We start from the raw sequence: 7,298 nt of genomic DNA, 5'->3' as shown, positions 1-7,298 counted from the left end.
AATTGCATTTCTTGCCCAACTTGATTAAACTTTATTTAACAATAAATCTGTGGAATTTTTTTTATCACCATTTCTCCTTGCATCAAACAGTGTTAGGTAAATGCGTATTTTAAATCTTGCACTCTAGCTGTTTTTAAGCCCTACAAGAATTTGGTATTCATACAGTCTAAAGACCAGCAAACTGCTCTGCTTTGGAGGATGCTCAGTTCTCAAGTGTTTCTATATGATGCTAGAGTCCAGTTTGAAGCAACTGAGGATGTTGGGGGAATTTCGTAAGTGAAGTTACAGTGGACAGCCCTGATAAGGAAGAGGCGTGTGAGCCCAACTCTGTATCACAAGCTCACCAGGGCAAGAGTTCTGTGCTACTCTGCATTGAATTTAATTCCTGGCATAAAAGGCCACAAAATATTAATCAATTCACCGAAGCAGTGAACAGATCTAAGTGCATTTCCACATACAAAAAATGGGTTTGAGGTCAAGGTGTAAAATTATGTGACTCCATTTTAGTGAGTCTCTTCTCGAGATTGTTAAAAAATATACTGTGGCTGGGCGATGGTGGCGCATGCCTTTAATCCCAGCACTCAGGAGGCAGAGCCAGGCAAATCTCTGTGAGTTCTAGGCCAGCCTGGGCTACCAAGTGAGCTCCAGGAAAGGCGCAAAGCTACACAGAGAAACCCTGTCTCAAAAAAAAATTAAAAAAAAATGATATATGTTGTGACAAGGGACAGAGATGAAGTAGAATGGGAGCTGAAATATTACTGTGGTCACCCAAAGAGGTGACGGTGACTGAGACTCTGAGGAAAAGGGCAGTAGTCAGAGCTTGGGCGCATTCTGAAGGTAACACTGGTGGGCTCAAGATCTGTTGTGAGGAAGAGAGAAATAGCAAGATGTCTAAGTCTCTATCATCAGGGAACCCAGGATTGCTGGGGCTCTAAGGTATGACCAGGAGTTCTAATCCGGTGGACTTATCTTTGGTCACACTGGAGAGCATGCTTCCACTTGGAGGCTCTCAGCACACACGTGGCCCTCGAGGGAACGAGCTGCATGTGGTCATTTCAGTGTGTTCCCAGCCTTTTCTTCACACTTAGTGCTGCTTCTGAGGCCTTCCTACAAGTATGGCCTGTTAACAAGAAATGTCCTCATCGGTTCAAGTATTTGAAGTCTGGGTCTCCAGTGGGTGGCACTCTTTGAGGATGGTGTGGTGTCTTTAGGAGGTGGGTCCTTGCTGAAGGAAGGGTGTCGTTGGAGGTGAGGTTTGAGGATGGATAGCCAGGCTCTACTTCCTGTCCTCTCTCTGTTTCTTGTGTGTGGATGACAACATGTGAATGGCCACTTCCCTGCTCCTACAGGCAAGCCACGCCTTCTCTGCCATTACGGACTCCAGTCCTCTGGGACATAAGACAAAACGAACTTTTTATTCCCAGGTTTCAGGTGATACTTTATTCTGCATCACATAGTTTATAGCCATGCATCCTTTTTTTTTTCACATGCACCAGTACCAAGGGATTAAAAAATTATATGGAAAATGGTATGAGGATTTCCACAGGAGATCAAAGAAAGAGAAAATATCACCAAGCATTGGAAAATATGCTGAGCTTCACTCAGTAAAGGCCAGGAAAGACCTGAAGGTTCCAGAAAGGTGGCGAAGTTCACAGTGTGTGTGGCTTATGCATTATTGTTGTTAGCCTTTGAGTGATGAACAATCTCTTTAAGTTGCTTTTGACTATGGTACTTTATCACAGCAACAGAAAAGTAACTACTACAGAGGTATTTATGATAAATTCTGAAATTTCATGTACCAGTCATTAAATCAGCACATAAGCTACCAGACCTAGGCATCCTGAGATGTGCTCTTCTCTAAGTAGACTTTGTAACTGGAGGGGTCACAATATGTAGAAATCTACTGCCTTGCTGAGGCCTAGCGATGAACGTTATACTGAAAACCTGAAGCTGGAAATGCCTCATTTCAGAGGCTGCTGGTGGTGAAGGAACATCTGGATCAGATCCACCTTAGAGTCAGTAGACTGAGTCCCTCCCCAGGGCCTCAGTGACACTGTTTGCCCTCCTGAGGGCCTGAGCAGAACAGAAAAAGGGAGGGTGGAGTTGCTGTTTCAGCTTAGCCAGGGACATCTGTCTTGCTGTGGCTAACATGCCTTCAAACATGAACTGAATCACGCTACCTGTCGTCATGGTTTCCAGGTTACACACAGCAGAGCAAGGGGCTTCTTGAGCAAACTCAAAAGAGAAATGTTTCTCTACACAAACAGGCAGATGGACAGAAAGCAGGTCACTGTAGCTACAGAACACTCATCCAATACTCCAGAGTTTGGGGCCAATTTCTTACTGAACCAAACAGACAGGTATCCCTCAACTCTGTCAACACATTGAAGTAAACCATTCTCTGAGTCTTCCATCAGGACTCATCAGTTTTAGAAAAGGACTCGTTTTCATATGAGTTCATGTATTACAAGTCATCTGGGTTGCAGGATTGAAAACTTTCTTTAAAGTGCTCATGGTAACTCACAGCATAGCTCAGCTTTATTGTCAGAAAATACAGTCTTTAGCTACTGCCTTTTAGTGGAAATAACAAATTCCAAACAAGTCTCTTTATGGCGATGGAAAAGCACAGGGGCTTCTTATCTGATGTGCATTTGTAGGCCCCATTCTGCAGGGTATGGGTCCTTATTCATGGATGCCTAGCTCACCCTTTTATTATCTGCTTCCATAAAATGAGTGATTTCACGATAGTCATGGCTTTGATCATGGACACAAAACATTAGGAATGCACAGATAAAAGATTTAGTTATTTCGCCCACAAATCACATTCAACCAATATTGTTTCCATTGTATTTTCAATATGTTACAATATTTTATAGCAAATAATTGACAACCATAATTATTTTTAGCTGCTCCAGTACCATTTATGCTACTGCGTGTTATTTAGAGATTATATAGGGGGTTTTATACCACCAATCCAAATATTTGAGATAACCTGCTCAAAAATTAAATACATTGTCATTTGCTTGTAGCAATGTGAAGGACAGAACCAGCAATTTGTTGTATGTTTTACATAGATCTGTAATATATTGCTGACTCTGTAGACTAAGGAAATAAATGTGTTAAGTATTTGGTTGATCAGAAGTGTCATTGAAACTATGCTCTTTTTTTTTTTATCCAACTATGCTGTGTTCAAAGATAAAATCACCTTACAATTAACTCGAACTTGGTTTAGACTGACTCTCTGACAAGATGGACTGGGTATCCCACCCTGTAAGTGAAAACACAAAGACTTACGAGTGTTTTCTTCAGAATACCATGAATTAATAAGACCTACTTACAAAAAACTGAGTTCAAACCAGCCATGGAATAGTCCCATGACTGTTGAAGGTGCAGGTACTACATTCTTTTCAAATTATTTCACAGCAAATCAAAGGAGGTTTAAAAGCTTGAGCCACACTGGGCAGCCTAAGGAAACAATATATTTCTGAAACCATCCCCAAATGATTTATATCTGTCCTCGTGGTGACCTTACACTTGAGCTGCGCGCCCTTGCCCACACCTGGTTGATGACTCCTCCCTCCTTGGGAACCAGCATGCCAACTACAGTCTGTTCTGTGACACGTTTCCTCAGTGATGGATCTGGGGTGGTAGCATCCCCAAAAGGGTCAGAGAAAGACGACAGCAGACTGGTGTGTGCGAGTGGACATCTGGCGTGTAGTAAACGCATTTGGAAAGCTAATAAACCTCTCGTTGTGAACGACTTCTGAAATTGATTCTAATACGAGCAGTTGAGGGGAGAAATTGGCTTTTAGGAAAGTCATTTAATGTCATATAGGGTCCTTTTCCACAACCCAGTTAAACGGCTTAGCTGTTTACAAAGCAAATCTAGCCCGTTTTGATCTGGTAATTAAGCAAGCTGCTTAGGCCCGGTGAAGGCCGAGTACTAGGTATGGGTGGAAGCATATCTCCACAGCATCAGTAGCAGGATTTGAACCAGCAGCTGGTCTAGAGCTAAGTGGCTTTGCTGTGCAAGGAACAATGCTCACTCTGTTTAGGATGGTGCTTGTTAGATTTCTCAGCGTTGGCTGCAAGCATTGGCCTTCTATAAGCATGGTCTCCTGTTAATCCTTGAGGCTTACCAACAAGACTTATATTAGTGAGACCCTGACTAAAAGGGACTCAATGGTTCACAGGTCTCACCTTCGGGAGACAGACCTCAAACAAAAGATCAACGTGAAGTTTCTGAATGTGGGAGGTGAGAGGGGACAGGGACTCTGGAACTCACTCGGGACCTTGCATCCCAGGGCCACCGATGATACCGGAGGGACTCAGAAAAGGTGGCAACGTTACAGAGCAAATGTCGGCAGTGCTGGGAGAGGATAAAGACTCACGGATGTTTCCTCAGTGTCTCCTTCCTCCTGTTCTGTTACATTCTCAATGCTGCAGGGTCAGTGAGGAAACAGCAAGAAGTTAAAAAAAAAATCAGGCGACAACTATCAATCTGAGGGTCCTAAGGGGAGGGAACGTTCTGAAGAATGTTCTACTCCACAGCCTTAGAAGGAGCTTTGGAAAACAAGCATAAATTTTAGTGTAAGACACACTGACGTCTAAATACTATTTTTGTTACTTACTAGTTGGATGACATTGGACAAGTTATTTTCCTCACTAAGCCTGGCTTCCTCGTTTGAAAAACAAGGATTTTATTACTTGCCTAATTGGATGCCGTAAATAAAGAGAATAGCACACAGTTGTGACAACTTCATAACCTCTTTATAGACATGTGTAAATATTTTTAACTCCTGTGTCTGAAGCAGAGAAGAAATGGAAAAAAAAAAATCTGAAGCCTTGTATAAAGACCATGCGAACCTGCACCTGAAATACAACCACGCTAGGACTGAATATACACATTCTAGAAGGTAGCCTTCAATGACTGTCCACAGATAATAAATGCAAGTAGAAATAAGGCATTCTAACGGGAGTGCTTGTTACAGGAGGTGAGAAAACTCTGAGACTGGAGCAAAGGTCTCGGAGAATTCCTGGACTGACAAGCGTGCGGTGTTTATTTGTTTGAATTTGAATGGAGGCAAATGATATATTAAACAAGTTTATAATTTCCCAAGACAAGCACTTGAAGACTGCGTACAATAGCTGTCACGGACACCAGCACGGAGCACAGAATATGACCATTGTCTGCCTGATCACAAGTTCAGGGGAAGCTAGCCAAAGCACAGCAGCCCTGCCCGGAACAAAGCAGAACTTAATCTTCCCTACCCGCTCCTTTATGGTTCCAGAGAGAACGACCTTGCTTAATACCTTGTCCTCCATAAAAAGGGGTCATCCTGCGGTCAGATCATAGAAACCCGTGCCCCCTGACACCGAGTCACCAATCTCTGACGAGCAGTGGTGGAGCCTTGCCTGTGATTCATCCACTTAGCCGAAAGCTCCTGCCTTCCTGAGACTGCACACGGCAGTTCTAAATCCTGGCCATGTTTCCTACCCAGTAAAGCTTAATGGAATTAGCATGTGATGTGGAGCAATGTGCATCTTGTCTCATAATCATTTGTGAATGAATCCGAAGTGTTTTTATAAAACAATTTATCAATGGTTAAAATACACTAGAATATATTTATATTTGTTAATAAAGTATGATGCATTGTTTATATCAGTATAGGTCTTCCTAATTAGAAAAATAAAGGATAGAGAAGAAAATGGGTAGATGGTGATAGATAGATAGATAGATAGATAGATAGATAGATAGATAGATAGATAGATGATAGGTAGCTAGGTAAATAGATGATAGATAGATGATAGATGATAGGTAGATAGATAGATAGGTAGATAGATAGATAGATAGATAGATAGATAGATAGATAGATAGATAGATGATAGATAGATAGATAGATGGATAGGTTATAGGTATAGATAGATAGATAGATAGATAGATAGATAGATAGATAGATAGATAGATAGATAGATAGATAGATAGATAGATGATAGATGGATGGATAGGTTATAGGTATGGATAGATAGATAGATAGATAGATAGATAGATAGATAGATAGATAGATAGATAGATAAACAGACAGATAGATGATAGAGATATGACCAAAAACTATAGTAATAGATGGAATTCTTTTCTTCAAATATTAGGAATAATGCAAGTATGTCTACTGACACTATGTCTGTGAAGCATTGTCTTAGTGCTGTTAGTTAGCTAAGTAAATCAAATAAAGAAAATTCAAAAAGCATGAATATTGGAAAGAAAGGAAAAAGTACTGTGGTGGTAATCTAATTGTACTGAAATGTGATTTTGATTGTATGTTAATAAATAAAGTTGTCCGGGGGTCAGAGCTATTAGAGCCATAGCAAGAGTATGGCGGTGGTGGCACACGCCTTTAATCCCATAGATCTCTGTGTGTTCAGGGATACAGCCAGCATTGGAGACATATACCTTTAAGATCTAGGGGGCTGTACATTCAGACAGTGATGAGGCAGTCACGTGTTTGGGTTTACAACCAATGAGAAGGCAGAACAAAATACTATAAATAGACGAACAGACAGGAAATAGGTCTCTTTCGGGAAGCTGGGACACTGCAGGCGGAAGGGTGAGATTTTAGCTCTGAGTTCTGACCTCTCGGCTTTCTCTTTTACATTGTTTCTGTGTTTCTTATTTAATAAGACAGTTGGATACATCTACAAAGTACAAAATAGAAAACTGCCACTTTTCATAGACGGCATGATTGTTTACAAATGATTCACAAAAATCTATAAATGAGTTAGAGGATTAGTGTTAAGTTTATCAAGAACAGGGTCAATGTCTACTAATTAATATAATTTTATATTCTAGCATTAAAAATAGAAAAATGAAATAAAAAATACCATCATTGCAATAGCACCCAAAATTTGTAACATATGAAACAGGGAAAATAAACTCAAAACCCCCAGGCTGGAAGCACTGGGAAAATATAAACACAGTCATGCCCCTGGAATATCTGCTTAAGTAAGTATTGTACACTAAAACTCCTGAACGACTATGGTGACAATTACAACTAATTCTAATCAAGTACAAAGCAGTCCAAACCAACTTCAGCAGGATTTTATGCAGAAAGAGACGTGTTCACTCCAAATATGCTGGGGACAGCACAGAAATATAACCTGAATTGAGAGAGACAAGAAGTTAGGAGGAATCACGTGGTATCACCTCTGCCTGCTAAGCCATGACAATCAGCCAGTGACACTAAGAATGAGTAAACACACTGATTGACAGAGGAGAGCCACAGATGTAACAGGCTGTAGCT

Source organism: Peromyscus maniculatus, chromosome 22 (assembly GCF_049852395.1).
Source record: "Peromyscus maniculatus bairdii isolate BWxNUB_F1_BW_parent chromosome 22, HU_Pman_BW_mat_3.1, whole genome shotgun sequence".
In the NCBI taxonomy this organism is placed as follows: domain Eukaryota; kingdom Metazoa; phylum Chordata; class Mammalia; order Rodentia; family Cricetidae; genus Peromyscus; species Peromyscus maniculatus.
This window is presented reverse-complemented; position numbering follows the sequence as displayed.